General features: G+C 43.7%; 1 long non-coding RNA gene across 1 annotated transcript; it reads right to left on the reverse strand.

Moving 5' to 3' along the window:
• Positions 1 to 20,134: 20,134 nt before the first annotated feature.
• On the reverse strand, positions 20,135 to 22,404 carry LOC129562769 (uncharacterized). The gene is made up of 3 exons (XR_008687256.2): positions 22,035 to 22,404; positions 21,467 to 21,554; positions 20,135 to 20,487 (listed from the first exon to the last, which is right to left on the reverse strand). It is a non-coding gene; the product is annotated as an uncharacterized LOC129562769 (long non-coding RNA).
• Between the last annotated feature and the right edge of the window lie 2,915 nt (positions 22,405 to 25,319).

The following is a 25,319-nucleotide window of genomic DNA, read 5'->3' on the forward strand; positions in this document are numbered from 1 at the left end:
GCCAAACCACCATAAAAAAGAAAAAAAAAAGGGATGGAAAAATGGAAGGGGAAGAAACGTGTGTGTGTGTGTGTGTGAATGAACACGAACACCCAGGGAAGAGAAAAGGTGCGTGTATTTTTGATGTAGACCTCACTCTTGAGCAATATTGGAGGAAAAGTCTAGTTTCAAATGCATGCAGGTTCGCATAACTGAAGCTTGCCTTTCTGTGGTAATGTCGATTTTTCCAAATGCAGCTCCTGAGGCAAAGTGCAAGTACACAGGGATTATCTGGTGAGTCCAGGGAGCACCTGTCGAGAGGTGGGCAAGTGATAAGCATACGACAGAAGCCCGCAAAGGGCACGCTGTAAACCTGGTTCCCACAGAGGCGCCTGTGGCTGAAACCAGCAGGGAAACACGGAGAGACTGGAGCGTGAGCCCTCTTGAGGGGAAAGGAACTGATGCATTCCTACACCAGCACCCGAGAGTTAAACAGGTTGAGTGTTGGCTCTGGAGTCAGCGGAAGAAGTGAAGTGAAAGTGTAGGTTGCTCAGTTGAGTCCCACTCTTTGCGACCCCATAGCCTGCCAGACTCCTCTGTCCTTGCAATTCTCCAGGCAAGAATACTGGAGTGGGTTGCCATTTCCTATTCCACAGGATCTTCCCAACCCAAGGATCGAACCCAGGTCCCCTGCATTGCAGGCAGATTCTTTACCACTGAGGCACCAGGGAAGCCCAGGTATTGGTACTGGGGTCGGGCGTGGGGGTGTTAATTCCCCATCACTTTTCGACTTCTGAGCAGGACCATGTTCAGGAAAGTGAATGGTCTCAGAAAAAACCCTCAGTGCAGATGTGGACAGCTGAAAGTCAGCCAGAGAAGGACGATGAATCAGTGAGCTTCAAAGGATGCAGGCAGGGCCCTGACAGCATTGGGTGCATCGTGTTAATCCCCAAACTCACTTTAGCCCTCCTGAGATTTTTTTTTATTGAAGTATTTGCAATGTTGTGTTAGTTTCAAGTGTATAGCAAAGTGATTCAGTTATACATGTATGCATGTACATTGCAAATACTTCAATTAAAATATATACATTCTTTCTCGGATTTGTTTCTTTTTTTTTGACTGTGTTTCACGGCTTAGATCCCCCACCAGGGATTGAGTCCAGGCCCCAGCAGTGAAAGCACTGAGTTCTAACCACCGAACCACCAGAGAATTCCCAGATCCTTTTCCATTATAGATTATTCTGAGATAAATAGTAGGGTTCCCTGTGTCTACAGTGGGTGCTTGTAGTTCCCCCACTCTATGTGTAGTAGTGTGTACATTTTTAGAGTTAACTCTAAAACAAGCATGGAGCTGTGGGCTTCTGGGAGCAGACTCCACAGGGAGCCACAAGAATTCATTTAGCGACCTAGCTGCTCATACTCTTTATTTACATAAAAGAAAATTAGCAGAGTAACAGATTTCTATTACCTCCATTCATGTAGAAGGAAAGGGCCGTGCCAGTTAGAATACACTAATTTGGCAAATAAGTCTTACAGCTGTCTTTAGACCATTTGGGAAAGCAGAGACATCATTTATAACATCTTCACCAGGGCAGCAAATTATCAAGTGAGACAACTATTACCAACCTTTATTTAGAGATCAATGATTCCTTACAGAGGCCATGGCAAAAATTTCTGAAGTCAGAGTAGCACATGACTCCCTTGTTCATATAATGCATCCCAACACAAGTTGGTAATCGTTACAAATAATCACTACATCACGACATGGAATAGGAGAGCAAGATTGATTCTCTGTGAATTTGACTTTTTTGGAGAATGTTCTTAGAATCAATATGAAGATATCAAATTGGTATCTATTCTTCTGCATGAGTGGAGAAAAGGCAGAGGCCCTGGGTCAGACATCTTGGGTTCAAAGCTTGGACTCTGAACCCTTTCAGATGAATCTCCTCATCTGAAAAATAATCTAACCTCCCTGGGCCCATTGTCTTTCCCAGTAATATGGGAATTAACAGTAGTACCCAGATGGTTCAACCGGGAAAGAATCCACCTGCAATGCAGGAGCTGCAGGAGACTCGGGTTCAATCTTTGCGTCAGGAAGATCCCTGGAGGAGGAAATGGCAACCCACTCCAGTATTCTTGCCTAAAAAATCCCATGGACAGAGGAGCCTGGTGAGCTACAGTCCAAAGGGTTGCAAACAGTCGGACACGACTGAAGCAACTAAGCACAGCACATACAGCAGTGGTACTGACATCTGGAGCTGTTGTGGAGTTAAATAAATAAGTCACTTCAGTACTTTGGCCAGGAACTTGCTCAGAAAATGTCAACAATTATTGTAATTACTTCTAAAAATGGCAGTTTCATTTCAATTAAAATCTTATTATCTGACATGTTCAATCAATATTGTTAAATTGAATTCGACTGTTTTAGTTTTGTTTGTGTTTAATTTGTGCTTTTTATAGTTGGATAAGCACAAGATATTTATACTTTCTTTGGAAAACATACCATTATAGTAAAAATAATTTCAGCCAACATTTTAGGTGCATGCCTTTTTCAAGATTTTCTAAAAACTCTGGTCTATGTCCATAATACATTTTGTAGAAGAGACCTTGTTACTCTTTTCCTTTAGCATGTTTTTAGCAAGGAATTAACCGTCACTGGGTTGTTGTTCGAGAGAGTGGACTGTGAGCCTGCTGCTGCTGGCTTCACAAGTCGCTTCAGTCATGTCCAACTCTGTGCGACCCCATAGACGGGGACCCACCAGTCTCCCCCGTCCCTGGGATTCTCCAGGCAAGACCTGGAGTGGGTGTGAGCCTGCTTAGAGGATTGGAAAGAGGAGGGGCTTCTGAGCAGGGTGGGGTGGGCAGCTGATGCTTGAAGGTTCTCTCACCCTGTCCCTGGGTCCATAAGGTGGGAGCAAGGAGAGCCGTGGGGGATGGGGCCCTTTGCACTGATAATGACAATGAACTCCCCAGATTCCTCTCCTGAGTAGGTCCAGGAATCCCAGGGGTGCCCACTGAGTCCTAAGGGGACCCCTGGGATTCCTGGTTGTATCCAAGAGAGGGATCTGGAGAGGAAAGACAGACTTCCTCACTCCAGGTAGGACGGGGCCACCAAGTCACATTAATTTAAATACAATGAAGTTGGACATAACAGATGCATCCTCTCTGATTTCTGTTGGTGACTTTTCTTCTTTAGGAAGTTGAGTTGGGGAAAGGAAGTGCAGTTGTCTGGGAGGCTTAGCTGCGAAATCTCTGCAACAATGAGGACCCCTTCTGCACCTAATGCTGCCAGTCGGTGATGGAGGCAACATTTGCCCTATCTGCGAGTTCAAAGGCAGCAAACGCAACCTCAAGTCCTGCCCTGACCCAGAAGGGAATCCCACCCCATTATCCTTGTTAGTCAGCCCCTTGTTACCCTTTGCAATCTCACCATAAATTAATTGGGACTGGCATCTGTAAGGACTTTAGGATCTATGCCCACGGAGGGTTCAGGTAAAATGGAAAAGCAAGTTGCCTCTTTAGAAATGTATACACTGCATTGTCAAGAGGGGGAAAATTTGGGCTGAGTGATGAGGAAATTTTTCGCATTGTCTGGGGGAAAGACTCCTCTTAATTAGTCGAAGAAGGTAAAAGCCCCAACAGATGCAAGTCAAGGAAGACAACTAACTAATAATCAGCTTTTGGCTTGGTGTGGAAAACCTGGAAAACTGAAAATGGGCTGTGGTGCCCGGGTTGTAATACCTCTGGGACATATGTGTGGAAAGAGTGGCAATTTTTATGGTTCATTTGCACCATGGCTATCCTCAATTAAGAATCGCCCCTCCATACGTATTTAGTGTGGCTCCAGACCAACTCTAGAAAGGTCCTTTGTATGAGGAAAGAAAACCAAGCAGGTGAACCTCAACCTCTGCCTCACCCTAGACCCACAAACGGACAGACCCAGGCTCTGGCTACATGCCAACAACTGCAAATTCCACAGCTGGGAATCTTTTGCCAGGAATTTTGTCTCTGGTCATTTCAACTGCAGGTGGAGGTCGGTAGGGGTGCAAGGTACTTACATGCTGGTAGCTTTCAACAGCAAGATATGTAGGGAGACAGACGGACACCCAGGACTCTGTGTACCCACGAGTCCCTGCCAGACCAGAGGCCAAGGTCAAACCACTGGCCCTCCAGGGAAGCCAGCTCATTCAAATTCTAAGTAAATGTTCCCTAAAAGAAATTGGCTCCAGGCATGAGATTCTTTCCAAAGTTAGGTTATCTGCAAAATGGTTAAGAGGAAGCCAAGAGGCCAAGGACTTGAACAGATGACCTTTTGAATAAATGGCAGCTCGCGGGATAGAAGCTTATTGCTTTAAGAATGAATCTTGGCGGAGTTTTCTGTGTTAGCTCTCTCTCCCCTTGGCCGGAGACCATCAGATGTGCAACTTGAAATGTTGTCCTTATCCTGTCGCAAATCAGGTGGAGAGTGGCTAAGAGCCCAGGCGATCAGTTTCAACAGAAGCTGCGCCCCAACAGTAGTGGGATGGAGAGCTCCTCGGGGTGTCACAGAGAAGATCTGATCTTGAGCTCTTTGCGGCTTTGTCATTTGTTTCCCAGGGGAACAGACACCTTGAGAGTTTTCTAGGTGAAAAAGCGTGTGAAGTGTTAGATAAAACGAAGCTACCAGACGCAGATCCCCTCCATCAGGAGCTCAGTCTCCTCTCACAGAGGTTGCTCTCTTGCTGTCTCCCTCCCTGCCTTCCTTTCAGCCATCCTTCCCTGCCTGTCTCCTTTCCTTCTAGGTGCTTTTACTAGGTCTCAGTGGAAGCAGGAAGAAGGATGAAATAAATCACATCCTCAGGAGGCTGGTTCTTGATCCAACCCTTTGCCTCTGAACTGGAGTGAGATGCAGCAGATTTCTAGGTCATTCTGCCCCCAGTCTTCTCATGGCCTCAATCATGGGCCAGTACAGAGATCCTCAGGCAGCTAGACAGCACTTTAATTCAGCATGTACATACCCGCACAGCCTGCATATATGTGGTCCTCTGGTTCTATAGGCAGAAGGCAGTCATCTAATTATTAATGGGGTCTGAAAATTCAAGTCACTCATCATTATCTGAAAACATAAAAACATGTAAGCCCAGGGTCATTCTATTTGCTCAAAGTTTTGTCTTACTGGTTTTTATGTTGAAAGCGTAGTTTTAAAGTCAAGTCAAGTACGAGTTGCTCAGTCTGTCCCCCACCCCCACCCCACCCCCGCCACCCTGTCCATCACCAACTCCCAGAGCTGGCTCAAACTCATATCCATTGAGTCAGTGATGCCATCTAACCATCTCATCCTCTGTCATCCCCTTCTCCTCCTGCCCTCAATCTTTCCCAGCTTCAGGGTCTTTTCCACTGAGTCAGTTCTTCGCATCAGGTGGCCAGAATTTTGGAGTCTCAGCTTCAGCATCAGTCCTTCCAATGAATTCAGGACTGGTCTCCTTTAGGGTGGACTGGTTGGATCCACACATTAAGTTCCCCTTGACTGTTCTCTGTGTGTGCATGTGTGTGCATTCAGTTGGGTCTGACTCTCTGGGACCGCATGTACTGAAGGACACCAGGTTCCTCTGTCCATGAGACTCTCCAGGCAAGAATACTGGAGCAGGTTGCCATCTCCTTCTCCAGGGGATTCTCCTGACCCAGGGACTGACCCTCGATTCTTCTCAGTTACTCCAAAAATAATTTAGAGCCCCAAATCAAAAAAGGGAAATGTGGGTCCAACAGTGTCTGGGCAGAACTCGATAATATTGCAGTCATTCTCACCATCTACAATATGCATGAGTTCAGTTCAGTTCAGTTCAGTCGCTCAGTCGTGTCCGACTCTCCGCGACCCCATGAATTACAGCACGCCAGGCCTCCCTGTCCATCACCAACTCCCGGAGTTCACTCAAACTCATGTCCACAGAGTCGGTGATGCCATCTAGCCATCTCATTCTTCGTCGTCCCCTTCTCCTCCCGCCCCCAACCTTTCCCAGCATCAGAGTCTTTTCCAGTGAGTCAACTCGTCGCAGGAGGTGGCCAAAGTATTGCAGTTTCAGCTTTAGCATCAGTCCCTCCAATGAACATCCAGGATTGATCTCCTTTAGAATGGACTGGTTGGATCTCCTTGCAGTATAAGGGACTCTCAAGAGTCTTCTCCAACACCACAGTTCAAAAGCATCGATTCTTCGGCGATCAGCTTTCTTCACAGTCCAACTCTCACATCCATACATGACCACAGGAAAAACCATTGCCTTGACTAGACGGACCTTTGTTGGCAAAGTAATGTCTCTGCTTTTTAATATACTATCAAGGTTGGTCATAACTTTCCTTCCAAGGAGCAAGCGTCTTTTAATTTCATGGCTGCAATCAGCATCTGCAGTGATTTTGGAGCCAAAAAAAATAAAGTCTGACACTGTTTCCACTGTTTCCCCATCTATTTCCCATGAAGTGATGGGACCAGATGCCATGATCTTATATTATTTTAAAAAGAGTATTATCAATATGAAAACATGACATTCAGATATTCGTACAGAAAACTAATTCATCTGTGGACCCTGCTTAATACTGAGATCAGAGTACTATTCTGTTCCATTTATGATACCTGTAGCTTTTATACTATTATTTGTAGCTGTTACATGATGGTCAAATATCATTGATCTCAAGCAAGATTCCATGCCTAAATAATATGAAAATTTGATCTTCGGTCCTTACAAAAAAGGTAGTCTCTGTGGGAGACTAAACACTGCCATTCTTTTACAGTCATGATTACCTTATTAAGACAGATTTTTGTTCAAACAGGCTTCCCCAATGGCTCAGCAGTAAAGAATCCGCCTGCAACGCAGGAGACGAGGGTTCGATCCTGGGTTGGGAAAATCCCCTGAAGGAGGAAATGGCAACCCACTCCAGTATTTTTGCCTGAAAAAAAATCCCATGGACAGAGGAGCCTGGCAGGCTAGAGTTGGACACAACTGAGCTACTAACCATTCATGCACTTGTTCAAATGAACAGATTATTAGAATTGAGAATAAAGGGGTGCTGTGATTTATAAAGACTTTGCTAATTGGTTTTATTCCTCAGTTGCTTTGCACCTTAGTTGGTGGGAAATATAAATGCTTGTATCTCTTTTCCTCTTGGAAATTATGAACTTATCAGAATTGGGAACAATGGTTTTTCTATAAAGGGTACTGTTCCAGGAAGCTTGTGGATTAATGTGTGCTTGTTCTGAGAAAGAAACAAGACTGTATCCTCTGACTTGTGGGAGGTATTCCCTCCTTCTATACTCTTTTTCACCCCTAATCATCAATTAATGCTTCAGTCATTCTGAAATATCCAGAATTGCAAAAAAGCAATTTTGCAAAACTACTATATAAACATGGTGTCATTAAAGTCTGTGCATTTAGCAAAAGAGAGTTAAATACAGCTCTGATTTTTTTAATGAAAAGGGCAAGAAAAAAAAGAAATTTATATGAAATTCTGATTCAAGAAAGTGACCAGAGCATGTATGTTGGTTATGCTTCTTTCCCAAGATCTTATTAAAGTGATAAAAAACTTAAGAGTATAAACTCATAATTACAAGGATAATGAGCGATCTCGGGTATCAGCAGTTGAGACATTTTCACAAATTTCTGGGAGATGGGAAGAGGACGTGAACATGGAAACAGATTGAAGAGCACAGGATTATGTGCAGGGGGTACATGGAGGGTGGATCTTTTCTGCCTGACAGATGCCCAGAGGGGATTGAACTGGAGTCTGCATATTAGAAGGGGGAAACTGAGAAAAGGCTGACAACAGATGTGCAAAATGCTGTAGGAAAACTAGGATCTAGAATTCTATTCATCTAAAACATATGCCAAAATCAAAGCAAATAAAGACATTTTCAGAAGTCAGATAAAGCTTACTTGCTACATATGCCTTCTTTTCTTTTTTTTTTTCAGCCTTAACTCCTCCTTTTTTTTTTTTAACACCAAAAACATTTTGTATTTGGGTGTAGCTGATTAACAATGTTGTGATAGTTTCAAGTGAACAGTGAAGGGACTCCAATACATATTACATATATCCATTCTCCCCCAAGTCCCCCTGCCATCCAGGCTGGCACATAACATTGAGCAGAGTTCCAGCTACATACCCTTTCTTAAGAAGTTACTTAAGGATGTACTCCAGTAAAAAGGGGAGAAACCCAAGGGGAAAGCAGATAGGCAGGAACTAAACCAGGATGAGAGCTACATAAACTGTTAAAGTCCTTGGGCAGTAAGAAGTGCATCATCAAGAAGAAAATACTGGATTCCAGGCAGCTTATAAAACAAGAAGTTGTAGGGGGGAGGGCAGGAAAAGCTGGTGGCAAAGGCATGTTTTTTCTTTCACTTAGAGATGTAGTTAGAAACTCCAAGAAAAAAATCTGTAAGAAAGTAACAGTCCTAATATGAAGCAAACTGAATGATAGCATGATCATGAGCAGTTACTGGAGTATGACAAAAGAACCTTCATGCGTTAGTGCTAGATACATTCTCTCATAGTGGCTTAGGGAATACGACATTCCATGGAGGGAAAGGAAGCAAAATCATGCTCAAAGCAAAAAAAAAACTGAGCTTTTCAGTGAACAGTATTTACACGGTTACAATAAAATAATGAGCCCTGGCTTCCTGGCTTTCCTCTTTTGCTAAAAATAAAGAGCGCCAGGACTTTCCTGTTGTCTGAGACGGTAAAGAATCTGCCTACAATGCAGGAGACCTGGGTTCTATGCCTGGGCCAGGAAGATCCCCTGGAGAAGGGAATGGCTTCCCACTCCAGTATTCTTGCCTGGAGAATCCCATGGACAGAGGAGCCTGGGATCGCAAAGTGTCAGACACGACTGTGACTAACACTTCAATAAAATAATCAGTTTACTGAGTCTCAGTTTTTAGAGGCTACCCAACAGGGAGAAATGGCAATGTTATCAGCTTTGATCATGTTAAGATGAAGGTAATCTGGCAGAGGTTGAGAGGTGGAAGGATGGAGAGAGGATGAAAGAAAGAATGGAGATGCTGATATTCCCAAGCTACACTGTGCCTAAAATGAAGAAGAAATAGAAGCTGAAGGATAAATATTTAGAACTATGAAAATAATCAGTTAAAATAACTTGAAACAGTAATATGGCTATCAAGAAGATGATGAGGCGAGGGAGAAGAAAGTTAAATTTAGTCTAAGTAAATGAAATTCTACTCTCTCGTTGTTAAAAATCAATAGAAACTTTCTAAAATTAAGAATCAAGAAGTAGGTGTGGGTGAAATGATCAAATGACTTTTATTCTTCAGTTTGTTCATATGATGGGTCACATTGATTTATTTACAGATACTAAACCATTCTTGCATCCCTGGTATAAACTCCACTTGATGTTGGTATATGATTCTCTTAATGTATTTTTTAATTTGGTTTGCTAATGTTCTGTTGAGGGTTTTTGTTTCTATGTTTATCAGTGATATCGTCCTATAGTTTTGTGTGTTTACATGCTATCTTTGTCTGATTTGGGTACCAGGGTGATGCCAGCATCATAGAACGAGGTTTGTTTGTTTGTTTTTAGAATTAATTTTTTTAATATTTATATTATTTATTTGCAGCACGTGGGATATAGTTCTCTGACCAAGGATTGAACCCAGGCCCCCTGCATTGGGAACACGGAGTCTTAGTCACTGAACCACAAGGGAGGTCCCTAGAAATAATTTAGAAGTGTTCCTTCCCCTGCACTTTTTAAAACAGCTTGGAAAGGATAGGTGTTAACTCCTCTCGAAACGTTTGGTAGAATTTATCTTGAAGCCATCTCGTCCTGGACTTTTGTTGGGAAATTTTTCTGTTACTGATATAATTTCATTATTGGTAATTTTTTCTTTCGTATTTTCTATTTCTTTCTGATTCAGACTTGGAAGTTTATAAGTTTCTAGGAATTTATTCATCCCTAGTAAGTTGTCCAGTGTATCACTATGTAATTGTTCATAGTAATCTCTTGTGATCCTTTGTATTACTATGGTATCAGTTGTAACTTCTCTTGCATTTCTGATGTGGTTATTTTGGGCCTTCTCTTTTTTATTTTTGATGAGCCTGGCTAAAGGTTTATCAATTTTGTGTATCTTTTCAAAGTACCAACTCTTACTTTATAGTTTCTATTGCGCTTATTTCTGCTCTGATCTTCATTATTTCCTTTCTTCTCCTAACCGTGTGTTGTTCTTTTTCTGGTTCCTGTAGGTGTAAGATTAGATTGTTTATCTGAGATTTTTGTCCTTCGTGAAGTAGACTCATAGTGCTAGACGCTTCTCTCTTAAAACTGCTTTCTCTGTGTCCCATCCGTTTTGGATCAGTGTGTTTCCATTTTCACTTGTCTCCAGGTATTTTAAAATTTCTTCTCTGACTTCTTCAGCCACCCACTGGTTGTTTAGCAGTATATTGTTAGCCTCCTGGTCTTCCCTGGTGGCTCAGACTGTAAAGCATCTGCAGGCAATGAGGGAGACCCAGGTTCAATCCCTGGGTCAGGAAGATCCCCTGGAGAAGGCAATGGCAACCCACTCCAGTATTCTTGCCTGGAGAATCCCATGGATGGAGGAGCCTGGTGGGCTACAGTCCACGGGGTCGCAAAGACTTGGACACACCTGAGTGACCAACACTTTCACTTGCATGTGTTTGCTTGTCTAAGGCTATCTATGTATGTACATGATTATTTTAAGTTGATGGTCTTTTCAGTTAGAATCCATTCTGCCAGGCCTGCGTTTTTATCTCCCCCTCAATATTTAATATTTTTACATGATATTTTACCCCTGTTTGTTTATGTATCCCCTAGCTACTTATTATGGATACAGATGATTTCATTGCTTTTGTCTGTTAATCTTCCTTCGAGCTTTATAAGTGGTCAGTCAAGTGCTTGTGACCTTTTCTGTGTGTTTGCCTTCCTAATGAGACTTTTCCTTTCACAATTTTTTTAATATTTTTAGTTTGAGTCTTTTCTTTTCCACTTGGAAAACTGCCTTTAACATTTCTTGTAAAGATGTTTTACTGGTGCTGAAGTCTTTTTTTGGCTTTTACTTATCTGTGAACTTCTTTCTTACTCCTTCCAGTCTGAAGGACAGCTCTGCCAGGTACAATATTCTTGGTTGTAGGTTTTTTCCTTTCATCGCTTTGAGTGTATGATACCATTCACTCCCTTCTGGCTTGCAAAGTTCTGCTAAAAAGCCAGCTGATAGTTTTATGCGAGCTCCATTGTATGTGACTTATTGCTTTTCTCTTATCGCTTTTAATATTCTCTCTTTATCTTTAATTTTCATCATTTTAATTATAATGTGTCTTTATGTATATTTCTTTGGATTTTTCTAGTTTGGGACTCTCTGTGGTTCCTGATGTCTGTTTCCTTCCTCAGATTAGGGAAATTTTCAGCTATTGTACCTTCAATTGTACTTTCAAGTAATTTCTCCATTCCTTTCTTTGGAATGTTCTAGGGTCTCGGTGCAGGACTTCCAAGTGAGGGAGCCCAGCGTGGGGCTTGGACTCTTTACTCCTTGGAGAGAACACGTGAGTCTCGATTTTCCTCTTGTTTCTTGGTCGCCCACCTGGAGGTGTGGGTCTTTACTACACCTCTGCCCCTCCTACTCATGCTGTGCTTCCTTCATTTTATCTTTAGCTGTGGGAAATCTTTTCTGTGGGTCTTCAGGGGGGTTCCCAGGTGGCGCTGGTGGTAAAGAGCCCGATTGCCAATGCAGGAGACGTCAGAGACCTGGGTTTGATTCCTGGGTTAGGAAGATCTCCTGGAGGAGGGCATGGGAACCCACTCCAGTATTCTTGCCTAGAGAATCCCATGGACAGAGGAGTCTGGCAGGCTACAGTCCATGGGGTCACAAAGAGTTGGACATGACTGAAGCAATTTAGACAGGTTCTCAGTAAAATAGTTGTAATTTTGGTTGCTCCTGGGAGGAAGTCTGCTCAGGTTCTTCTCACTCCACCATTGGCCACACCCCTCCCTACTTTGAAATTTTAAAAATTTGTATGTAACGTTGAATGATGGCTAACTATTGGCAATTTGACTTGTAAATACAACTTTCAAATTATTATGGTCATTGCCTTTAAATATTTAGCTCAATAAATCATAGCTTTCTGCTTATTTGATTTCACAGTACAGTTATGAAAATCACCCAGAAAAAGTGATATATAGTTTGTGCTGTTTCCCTAAATGGAATAAAAATTAACTTTTCTGTAAAGTCTTTATAACTTCCCATAAGGAAACTGGAGAACTTGCGGGGTCTTGAGTGTGCCCTGAAGTCGCTCATTCACATGCGACACAGCCCTGACTCCTGGGCACCCGCTCCCAGCTGAGGAAATCGGCAGAGTTGACAAACAGCAGAAGGGCATGTGGGCCCCCTACTGTCTGGCTGGAAGACTGCACCTGCCTGGACAGCATTCCACAGTGGGGGGAAAAAGACTTCACTTGAAGGTAGTGGCTGTAGAAAGGAGACTCCACTTGGATCCCCAACTGCATTTGTTCACATGTTATCATCAATAAGTATGATATCCTGAACTATCCTCTGCTAAGCTTGCTTTTGTAGCTTCCCAGGTGGCGCAGTGGTAAAGAACCTGCCTGCCAGTTCAAGAGATGCAGGAGGCGTGGGTTTGACCCCTGGGTTGTGAAGATCCCCTGAAGAAGGAAAAGGCAACCCACTCCAGCTCTTGTCTGACAAATACCATGGACAGAGGAGCCTGGCAGGCTACAGTCCATGGGGTCACAAAGAGTTGGACACAATTGAGCACACACACACAAGTTATTTACATAACAATTTGGAGGAATTTGAATGTGGACTGCTTGCTAAATGATATTTGGATATTATTGCTAATGTTCTGATAATGATTCTGTGGTTATATATAGTGCTCTTTTTTATGAAATGCATGCTGAAGTATTTAGGGGTGAAATATAATGCCTACAACAAATTCTCAAATGGCTTTTTCTCTCATCCACAGTTAAAGCCAAAGTCCTACAAGGCCATTTTCCTTTTGAAATCCATTCTCACCTTCCATAATAATTGATTTGTGGTTGAGAAATAGCTGCTCAGCCCAAGACTACTCTTCCCAGACTCCTTGCAGTTAAATGGCATACAGTACCCACTTCATAGTTTCTGTGAGAGTGTTGACTGGTTTGTTTTTCCAATGTAGCCGTTAAAATTGTACCCCAGAGCCACTGTCAGTTGGTGCCAGGCTCTGATGTGGAGAGTTTCATTAGAAAAGTATTATTTTATTTTTGTTACCTTTATCAGTTTTTCCCTGATTGTAAAAAGTTAGAGAATTCTAAAAGAAGAAAATTAAAATACCCATAATTCCATCAACCTGATTAAAAACATTAACATTTATATCCTTCCAGAACTTTCCTATTCATGTATGCATTGAGATTGGAAGAGACCCTGATGCTGGGGAAGGTTGAGGGCAAGAGGAGAAAAAGGGGACAACAGGATGAGATGGTTGGATGGCATCAACTCAGTGGACATGAGATTGAGCAAGCTCTGGGAGACAGTGAAGGACAGGGCAGCCTGGTGTGCAGCAGTCCACGGGGTCACAAAGAGCTGGAAACGACTGAGTGACTCAACAACAGCAATGCAGAAAGATACACATCACAAAAGCAGAGCGCACGACGCACATCTGTCATCTGCGTTTACTTTACTTTATGCATTTGCTTTCGGCCATGCCTCGCAGCACGTTGGATCTTAGTTCCCCAACCAGGGATTGAATTCATGCCCCCTGCAATGGGAGCATGGAGTCTTAACCACTGGCCCAGCAGGGAAGTCCCTGTAATTTCCACTTAGTATGTTGTGAGCACATTTACATATTCATAATCACATATCTGTAAGGAGTATTATTCATTCTTTAATTGTTTGAATACTGAAAACTCCTTGTTCCTAAGGGATACCAGCACATGGGTTACATCTCCGCTAGCCATGCTATATTAACACTGATTGCATGCTGAGGGTAAAACAGAAAATAAAACCAAACCAAAATGACAAAGCATAGAAGAGGATAGTAACGTTTTAACCAGCGAGAAACTGCCCCAAATGCAGGAAAGCAGAAAAGTAAAGCAACCAGCAACATATTACAAACTCTTATGCATGATGCAAATCCACCACATGGCCGAGTAAAACAAAACCCAGACAAATAAAAACCCTGAAACTGAAGATGTTCCGAATCACCATCCAGTTCACTTCCTAACTCTGTGTGTGGCCTCAAGCACTTCAGGTGCTTTGGAAAAGAGACTTTGGAACTCAGGGAGACTTTGGAATTCAGTCTCTCACCTGTAAGGTGAGGAGTTGAACTAATGCACCCTTAGGTCCCTCTGGTTCAGACTTTCCCTGATCCTAAGGAAGCAGATCTTCTCTGACCCAAGGAGAAAAGATCAGAGTACTTCTAGGGTTTTAATTGGACTGGCCGCTGAACCACCACTCCCTTGGTCTGTTGACCAGATAACAATGGAGCCCCTGCTGCTGCTGCTGCTGCTAAGTCACCTCAGTCGTGTCCGACTCTGTGTGACCCCACAGACGGCAGCACCAGGTGCCCCCATCCCTAGGATTCTCCAGGCAAGAACACTGGAGTGGGTTGCCATTTCCTTCTCCAATGCATGAAAATGAAAAGTGAAAGTGAAGTCGCTCAGTCATGTCCAACTCTTAGCGACCCCATGGACTGCAGCCTACCAGGCTCCTCTGTCCATGGGATTTTCCAGGCAAGAGTACTGGAGTGGCTTGCCATTGCCTTCTCCGAATGGAGCCCCTAAATGGGTCAAGTTTGTATGCCCAGCAGGTGCTTTTAAATGCTACTGATTTAGGCTAAATTGGCAGGATGGGCAAGGAGTTGTCATGGAGAGGCAAATAGTGGAGGCAGATGGAACTGTAAATCATTCTCTCCTCTAAACTTCTTTACTTTTTCTTTCTTCTTTCATGACTTTCAATCTTGGGAGCCATTTTCAGGGTGAGCAGAAGAATCTATGGAATGTTCATTTGTTTCTATGATTTGCCACAAGCAGAATTCAAGTCTTTTGAACTTGAATATCTAACACTCTCTCTTAAAACCCCAACTCAGTATAAAAGCTATGCTTCCCACTATTTGCAATAGCCCCAAACTGGAAACTCAATACCCAGTAAGATAGGATGGATAAATAACTGATGGTATAACCAGAAAATGGAACGGTATATGGCAGTGAGAGGGAAGGCGCTGTAACTGCAAGTGACCACATGGGGGCGTCTCCCAACAAAACGAGGAGCAGAAGCCAGAAACTAGGTAGGATTCCATTTAGGCAAAATTTAGAAGTTAAAAACGGACAGAATCTATCCTCCTTGAAGTCAGAGTAGTTGTTTTACCCTTGTGGGGACCAATGACTAGAAGAGAGCCAGGTATTCCAAGGCTCCCTAGTGTTTACTTGATTTGAATTCTGGTTATACGTGTAATCTCACTTCATAAAAATTCATGATGCTGTATATGTGCATTTTTGTAGGTAAATAACACTGCGACTTTTACATACATTTTTTTTTTACATTTTGTAATTTTTACATTAAAAAATAAGTAAATATAAAGCCGGGACTCAGTGTGGGAAATAAAGATTATTACATCATGAAGAATCTTATAAAAGCTTTCCAAAGTTCAGAAACACACACATGCATATTCAGGTGGGTGGGGAAAGAGAAAGTTTGGTTATAAATAGATTAAAAAGTTCCCATTAAAGGATCCCATACGCTGTGGGAAGTGGAAGGAAGCAGGTTCGAGGGGGAAGAGGAATTAGTAAGCAATAATGACTCACCCAAGAACACTAACAATCGGGCAGTGTCCTTTTCATCTGGACTCTGAACGAAATTCAGTGAATTATTCTCTCGTGCAGGTGAGTGGGAGGGTGTGCCCTGGAGCATTACTTACTCACTGGTTTCTGCCCTGAGGTAAATCAGCACTTACATCCCATAGAAACTGCCTGTTTCCCACTTGAAAATGGCCCATATACCACTTGTGACTATTATGTTGGGTGCTAGGTCCATACTACTAAATCTTATCCGAACCTAAAGCAGAGGTACTGTGACTATAATGTAAATCAGAAGCGTTGGGAAACTTCTTAAAAACACAGATTTCTTTGAGCAACGATTCTGATTCAATAGGTCACAGGTGGAAGCCCAAGAACCTTCATTGTTGGGCTTCAATCTTCAATCTGCCTGCGACACGGGATACTCAGGTTCAATCCCTGAATCAGGAGGAATCCCTGGAGGAGGGTATGGCAACCCAGTCCAGTATTCTTGCTTGGATAATTCCATAGACAGAGGAGCCTGGCAGGCTACAGTCCATGGGGTTGCAAAGAGTCGGGCACGACTGAGCGACTAACACTCACTTTTTTGGGGGGGCGTACGTGGAGTGCCAGATAATGTTTGGTTAAATGTTATCGAGGGTGTTTGTGGAAGAGTTTAATATTTGAATTGGTAGACTGAGTAGAGGAGATTGCCCTCCCCGATGTAGGTGGCCCTTATCCAATTAACAGAAGGTGTAAAAATAGCAAAAAAATAGAATTCACTCCCTGATTGTCTTCGAGCTGAAACATCAGCCTTCTCCTCCTTTGGACTCTCAGCTTCAGACTCAAACTTACATCATCATCTCTCCTGATCATCTGCCCTTCAGACTCAGACTAGAACTACACCATCGGCTGGTTTTTTTTTTTTTTTTTTCATTGTGGGATCTTGAATCTGGGCCAAAGCAGTGAAAGTGTTGAGTCCTAACTCCAGGGAATTCCCAGGGAATCAGCTTTCTTGTGTCTCTAGCTTGTCAACTGCAGATCTTGGGACGTCTCAGACTCCATTATCTGTGTGAGCCATTTCCTTATGGTTTGTTTCTCTAGAGAACCCAGATCCATACACCTGTGAACTGTAAAGGTTCTGAATCTCTGTTATATCCCTCTGAAGACTCCTAATGTTTGATTTAGCAGGCAGTTAACTTGGCTGAATGCATGCTCCAGGTTCTGTCTTTCTTCATGATGGCTGGCAGCTGAAATTCTTCAGGTTTAAAAAATCTGTGTTTGACATACACTATCTTTTTTGTTACTCCTAACAAACGTTATGAAGTGAATATATTATCCTCAAAGAATCCTCCTGTAATGCAAGAGACCTGGGTTCGATCCCTGGGTTGGGAAGATTCCCCTGGAGAAGGGAAAGGCTACCTACTCCAGTATTCTGGCCTGGAGCAGTCCATGCACTGTGTAGTCCATGGAGTCGCAAAGAACTTTTACTTCACTTTAATTCATCCTCATTCTACAGACAAGGAAAGGAAAGCTCAGAGAATATTTGTTAAATTGTAGAGCAGGAATTTAAGCCTAATGCTGTTTCCATTGCTTTGGATTTTGGCAAACAAAGAAGTGTTCTGTTCAGTTCAGTTCAGTCACTCAGTCGTGTCCGACTCTCTGTGACCCCATGAATCACAGAACGCCAGGCCTCCCTGTCCATCACCAACTCCCAGAGTTCACTCAAACTCATGTCCACAGAGTCGGTGATGCCATTCAGCCATCTCATTCTCGGCCGTCCCCTTCTCCTCCCACCCCCAACCTTTCCCAGCATCAGAGTCTTTTCCAGTGAGTCAACTCATCGTATGAGGTGGCCAAAGTATTGCAGTTTCAGCTTTAGCATCAGTCCTTCCAGTGAACACCCAGGATCGATCTCCTTTAGAATGGACTGGTTGGATCTCCTTGCAGTCCAAGGGACTCTCAAGAGTCTTCTCTAACACCACAGTTCAAAAGCATCAATTCTTCGGCAATCAGCTTTCTTCATAGTCCAACTCTCACATCCATACATGACCACGGGAAAAACCATAGCCTTGACTAGACGGACTTTTGTTGGCAAAGTACTGTCTCTGCTTTTTAATATGCTATCTAGGTTGGTCATCACTTTCCTTCCAAGGAGTAAGCGTCTTTTAATTTCATGGCTTCAGTCAGCATCTGCAGTGATTTTAGAGCCCAAAAAAATAAAGTCTGACACTGTTTCCACTGTTTTTCCATCTGTTTCCCATGAAGTGATAGGACCAGATGCCATGATCTTTGTTTTCTGAATGTTGAGCTTCAAGCCAACCCTTTCACTCTCCTCTTTCACTTTCATCGAGAGGCTTTTGAGTTCCTCTTCACTTTCTGCCATAAGGGTAGTGTCATCTGCATATCTGAGGTTATTGATATTTCTCCCAGCAATCTTGATTCCAGCTTGTGCTTCTTCCAGCCCAGCGTTCCTCATGATGTACTCTGCATAGAAGTTAAATAAGCAAGGTGACAATATACAGCCTTGACGTACTCCTTTTCCTATTTGGAACCAGTCTGTTGTTCCATATACAGTTCTGACTGTTGCTTCCTGACCTGCAATTGTGGTTTCGGACCCTGAATTTTAAATCATTATAACTAGGCTCAAGCACATCTTTATTAATCAAAATAGAAACCATTACAATCAACACATTTTTGCCAGTGAGAAATAAGTCTGTTTATTCCTATAGTATAAAAATCTGTGCTTCGGGATTCGACAAACTCTTTTTTTTTTCCCCGACAAACTCTTTGAAAACATTTTCTGTGTCCTGCTGGTTGTGGAAGTGTTTTCCCTGCAGAAAGCTGTCAAGATGCTTGAAGAAGTGATAGTTCGTTGGCAAGAGGTCAGGCAAAACTTTGTAACCCAATTCGTTTAACTTTTGAAGCACTGTTGTGTGACAGACAAGCCATCAGATGTTGTCATGGAGAAGAATTGGGCCCATTCTGTTGACCAATGCCAACTGCAGGCATTGCAGTTTGGGGTGCATCTCATTGATTTGCTGAGCATATTTCTCAGATGTAATGGTTTCACTGGGATTCAGAAAGCTGTGGTGGATCAGACTAGCAGCAGGCCACCAAACAGTGACCATGACCTTTTTTGGTGCAAGTTTGGCTTTGGGAAGTGCTTTGGAGTTTCTTTTCTGTCCAACCACTGAGCTGGTTGTTGCCGATTGTCATATAAAATCTATTTTTCATTGTATATAACTATCCCATCGAGAAATGTTTTGTTATTATTGCGTAGAATAAGAGAAGACGACACTTCAAAACAACAATCTTTTTGCTTGCAGTCAGCTCATGAGACACCCACTTATCAAACTTTCTCACCTTCCCAATTTGCAGAATGACCATAAAATGGTTGACACTGAATTTTTTGGCAACTTCTTGTGTAGGAGGATCAGCTTCGATGATGGCTCTCAGTTGGTCATTGACAACTTCCAGTGGCCGGCCACTACATTTCTCATCTTCAAGGTTCTCGTCTGCTTTGCAAAACTTCTTGAACCACCACTGCCCTGTTCATTGGCTAGCAGTTCCTGGGCCAAACGCAGTGTTGGTGTTTTGAGTTGTCTCTGCTGCTTTACAACCCATCTTGAACTCGAATAAGAAAACCTCTCGAATTTGCTTTTTGTCTAACTTAATTTCCATAGTCTAAAATAAATATAAACAGCAAGTAATAAAACATTAGCAAAATAAACAAAGCAAGAAATGTGCATTAAAATGATGTATAACATAACCACATTTAAGAATGTATTCCAATATCAAAGACTAATTTCAACAACACAAAAACTGCGATTACTTTTGTACCAACCTAATATTTAGCTTTGCACTAAGTGTCAATTGAAAAACCAAAGAATAAAGGCTCTCCAGGTGTTTGGCTTGAAGACTGCCACAGTGCAAGCGAGTTACAGTCAGAGACCCCTGGTGACGGGGACAGGACCACCTGGATCCTCGGCTGTTTGGCATCAGTTCCCAGCTCCACAGGTAAGGCGTTCCAACCCAGGAGTGCGGTGATGGCAACACAAACAACACTGTGATGCTATAAATAAGGGAGTGCTGTGACCTCAGGATAGCACACCTGGCAGGTGACCTTGCACAAGATCATGTGGCCACTAATCGCTAACCTCATTCTAATGACCACGACAGAAAACAAAGTGTTCTCCTCCCTGGAGCTGCAGAGTCTCCATTGCAAACTAGCCCAGCCCTTCTCTTCTCCACGTGATCTGATCCGGCATCTTTCCCACACTGCTTGGAGCACACAATGCTACGCTGATCACTTTCTTTCCTTCTTTTCATGTTTTTATTTTTTCTTAATGACAGAAGTAACACATTACTTTAATTAAAGATACAAAGAGTACAGAAAAAGCACAAAATGTGAAAGTGTCTCCTCCTCACCACTCCCCCAGCACTTTCTTCTTCTCGGTTTTCTTTCTGTACAGAGTGATGTGGGTCGATACGCATCTGTGGCTTTTGTTCTTCGGAAGGCCTGTAATTGTGCTCTGTGTCTGGTTCTGCTCTCTGGTTTTCATTCAGCGGAATGTAGTTCTCCATGTTATAAACTTGCAGGGTCCTCTGATGCAGTCATGGGCTTCCCCTGTGGCTCAGTGATAAAGAATCTGCCTGCAGGAGTCACAGGATATGCGGGTTCCATCCCTGGGTCGGGAAGATCCCCTGGAAGAGGGAATGACAACCCACTCCAGTGTTCTTGCCTGGAGAATCCTATGGATAGAGGAGCCTGGTGGGCTACAGAGTCGTACACGACTGAAGTGACTAAGCATGCATGCAGTGATGTGAGCGTTGAAATCTATATTTATATATATGAAGTATTTCTTTAATAATTTATAACATTTTACATACAGATAATTATTTATATATAATTTTTTCCTTTATGTTGTAGTGAGCTTTTAAAATTATATAAATAGGTTATTGATGAATTTTATTTCAAGATAGTAAAAAGGGCATTACAATGTTTTTTTTTTTTAAAGGCTGCGTCCCACAGCTATACACTTTTCCTTCTTTTCATATTCTGCACAGTGGTTCATAACCTGAAGGCACTTTTTTTTATATCACACAGACATTTAGGTGTTTCCCACCAGTCCTGCGATGGGCATCGCAGACCCTGCCCCAGCCTGGCCTGCATCGTCCTCTCGTGCGGATCTTGCCCTGAGTGGAGGGATGGCCAGGCTTTATAGAAAGAGAGCTTTGGACCTGGCCATTTCCAAGTCGGGGAGGGTGCGTGATTACAAACTACAGAGGCCAAGTCGGGCTAACCTCAACAGGCAAGGAATGCAGGACGTTCAGTAGTAGCTCACAGATGGGCAGGAATGTGGGAGAACCGGGATGGAAGGGAGAGCGGAGCCCTGGGAGGGGGAGGTGACCAGCAGACGGAGAGCGCCGCCAGGCTGCAGGGCAGGAGGTCTGCGCAGAGGCTGCCGCCAGTGGACGCTGCGGGGCGGGGCGCCGCTCCTGACCCGCGACGCTGCTGACCTGGAAGCAGATGGCCGTGCCCCGCACCCTCCGGGTCAGAACCCCTCAGTGAGCACATCTGATTGGATGAGCCTGTGTCACACGTCGGTGCCCTTCCTGCCTCGGAGGAAGAGAGGGGACCGTGCCCCCCACCCCACGCGCCAGCATCCCCACAGCTTGCAGAGTGAAATACCTCCCACTCTCCATGTTTTCTTGGGAAGCAGGAACCCACCTCGATTCGGGAAGGAACAAATAGTCAAGGAAAGGCTGAACTGTCTTCTCACTCCTGTAGAGCTGCTCTTTCTTTCCTTTCCATCAACCTTTACAAGTAGATAGAAAATACTCTGTGAGTTGTGGAGAGCAGGGAATGGAAAATGTGGTGGGCTGAATAATGGCCCCCAAGATAGCAGATCCTAACTCTTGACACCTGTAAGTGTCACCTTCTAAGGAATAAGGGTCTTTGCAGATGGGATTAAGTCAAGGCTCTTGTCATGGAGAAGTTATCCTGGGATATCCAGGAGGGCCCTAAATGCCATCACGGGAGAGACGAAGACAAGAGACACAAGGGGCAATGGTGTGACTCTTGCCCAAGAGAGACAAGGGGGCACAATTCAAGGAAGGCCACCGGCCCCCAGGGAAATGCTACCCACTCCTGTATTCTGGCCTGGAGAATGCCACGTACTAAAGCCCATGCGATCGCAAAAAGTCGGACACGACAGAGCAATTTTCACTTCACTGACCACCAGAGCCTAGAAGAGGCAAGAGTCTCTCTAAGAACCCCTGCTATCACCTGCTGATACCTCCATATCCAGCCGAAGGTACTGATTTCAGACTTCTGCCCTCCAGAAAGGAGAGACTGTATTCCTGTTGATTTCAGCCTCTGAGTTTGTGGTGATTTGCTGCAGCAGCTACAGGAAACTCATACAGAATTTCAAGAAGATATGAAAGTATTTGTATCTCTAAAACACATATCTTAAAAAAAAAAGGAAGCAAAGAAGAGAGAAAAGAAAAGGAGAAGAAGGCAAAAACCAAGCCAGGCAGTTGATGAGCTAGTGAATATGGCATTAGTCATGTATCACACAAAGGCATGAAAGGCAAAGGAATTAATCCTGAAAGGCATTTGTCTTTTGAAAATATTGATAAATTCAGGATTAGAATGGAACAGACCCAGTAATATGGGCAAACATAATACCTCTGTGAATCCATCTAAATAAGCTACATAATCTCCTGACAAAGGAGCAGCAGGTACTATAAGAAGTTTGAATTTCTTTCCTCCTGAGATAATTTTTTGAAAAGAAAGAGAGGAATGCAGGCTAAATAAACTGGATGACTCAGGAAATGAATTTGTTTTCAGATAATTGCTTCCTAATGCAGCGATGATGTGACTGTTAGTCATTTCAATAGCAGTTCCATGTAGACAGCAAATAAGACAGAACACAAAGTCCACCCCGCCCACAGCGATTACTCTGGTGGGAAAGCCCACAGAAGTGACATGGAGTGGCCTTTTTGTCAGAGCGATGCTGTGAGAAAACCCTGAACCTGGCGCGGATGGAACGGCTCTAGACGTTTGCTTCCTGTTGTGTCTTGTTGCTATTGTGAAAGGGACACTAAGATAAAGCAGATGTACATCTGGGGAGAAAAGGTGCCAGGAGTGTGATGTCACTGGCAGCCAATCAGAAGCCCTGCTTTCAGCCTCGCAGGGACTTGCAGGGCAACAGGTCTCAAGCCCTGCAAGGCCTTTGTCTCTAATCAAGGTTGGTCTGCCTTGAGCTTCTTCTGGGTGCTCAGGTGGTGCAGGCAGACCACCGCAGGAGGAACCGAGTCAGAAAGGACTCCGAGCCTGCTTCTAATCAGATGTATAGATAAAACATGTCCCATTAAAGAATAATGAGAATGAAACACAGGAAAATGTATTATGCTGATCTGATACAGGGTTCAAGCACATACTCTTAAGAGTCTGTTCAGTTCAGTTCAGTCGTGTCTGACTCTCTGCGACCGCATGAATCACAGCACGCCAGGCCTCCCTGTCCATCACCAACTCCCGGAGTTCACTCAAACTCATGTCCACAGAGTCGGTGATGCCATCCAGCCATCTCATTCTCTGTTGTCCCCTTCTCCTCCCGCCCCCAACCTTTCCCACAGGAACAAATATTCTTTGTGTGAGTTAGCATGTGGTTCCCAGGCTTTGAAAAAGGAGGCTTTAGACATGGGCTTGTTCTGTTGTGGGACTGGGCTGTTTAATCTGTGAATAAATCACCTATGTGCACAGCTTTGTGCTAAAGCCCAGAGGAATACACATGCATAGGGCTCCTGATCCTAAAGGATTTTTGCAGTCCATTTGGGAAAATTAGACAGCCAAGTAACATCAGTAATGCAATGCAAGTGAATTGTGTCCTCCTGGCTGTTGCTACTATAGCAGTTCATTCATTTTTTTCAATTAATTATTGTTATTCAGTCACTAAGTCGTGTCTTTGTGAGACCCTTTTTTTGAGTCGTGACTCTTTGAGACTCCATGGACTGCAGCACTCCAGGCTCCTTTGTCCTTCACTATCTCCAGGACTTTGCTCAAATTCATATCCATTGAGTCGGTGATGCTATCTCACCATCTCATCCTCTGCCACCCACTTCTCCGTTTGCCTTCAGTCTTTCCCAGCATCAGGGTCTTTTCCAGTGAGTCAGCTCTCCTCATCAGGTGGCCAAAATATTGGAGCTTCAGCATCAGTCCTTCCAATGAATATTCCTTTAGGATTGACTGGTTCGAAATGAATAGTTCTTTTTACCCTTAAACATTTTTATATAATTTTTATAGGTTACTTTCCATTTACAGTTATTGCAAAATATTGGCTATCTTCCCTGTGGTGTATGGTACATCCTTGAGCCCATCTTAAAACCAGTAGTCTGTATCTCTCACTGCCCTGCCCCTAGGTGGCCCTCGCCCCGCCCTCCCAGCACTGGTAACCACTGATTTGCTCCCTACATCTAAGTCTGCTTCTTTTTTGTTAAATTCATTGGTTTGTTGTATTTTTGAGATTCCACATGTAAGTGAAATCATACAGTATTTGTCTTTCTCTGACTTATTTCACTTAGTATAATACCCTTCAAGTCCATCCATGCTGCAAATGGCAAAATTTTGTTCTTTTTTTTATGGCTGAGTAGTAATACTCCATTGTTCCTTATCCATTCATCTGTTGATGGACACTTAAGATGCTTCCATATCTTGGCTGTTGTAAATAATGCTGCTGTGAACATTGGGATGCATTAAACTAATAGCTATCGAGTGCCTGTTTGGTGCCAAGCACTCCTCTGGGCACTGGGACACAGCAGTGAACAAACCAAACCCTGCCTCTATCTCATTGAGCTTACATCCTAATGTAGGGTTTGGAAGAGTCAGACACATTTTGGGGATACTACTGGACACCATGATGAGATTTATGAGGCTGGAGCAGGGAGAGACCGGGGCCACAGGTCAGAGAGGAGTGACCTCAGTGTCAGCTGGGAATGCTTCAGGGAGCAGGAGGCTTGCAGGGGTCCTCAAAGGATGGCCAGAATTTGGAGGGACCACGGGGAGCTGGAGAGAATTTTGGAAGGAGAACACAGGAAGGCAGACGCAGAGTGACGGAGCCGGGATGGGGGAGGCAGAGGTGAGTTAGTGGCGGAAAGGGGAGCATCGAGCTTCGGAGGACTGGAAGGCTGGGGGAGTTTGGCTTTGTGGCCCTTAGAGCAAACACAGGCAGTAAATGAAGTGTAACGGTGAGGAGCCAAGCGACGCCACGTCTCTGAAGCCGCTTTGACTAGTCCTTGTCCGGCAGCCCCAGCCTCTCCTGTCTCACCCACGACCTCATTTCCCCACCTCTCCCCCTTTCATCAGTTTCCTCTTCCTGATCCATTTTCTTCCTCCCCATCAATCTTCTACGTTTTTCCCATCCATGCATTCTTTGAGGTTCCTTTCCTGCCCCTTCATTTATTTCTTTAAAAGCCACTGATAAAACAATTCTTTTACTTATTTTTTAAATTTTTTGACCACAGCGCTTGGCAAGCAGAATCTTAGTTGCCTGACCAGGAATTGAACCTGCGCCCCCTGCACT

The sequence above is a fragment of the Moschus berezovskii genome, chromosome 9 (genome assembly GCF_049115385.1).
Source record: "Moschus berezovskii isolate FMDL1 chromosome 9, NW_MosBer_1.0, whole genome shotgun sequence".
Lineage (NCBI taxonomy): Eukaryota > Metazoa > Chordata > Mammalia > Artiodactyla > Moschidae > Moschus > Moschus berezovskii.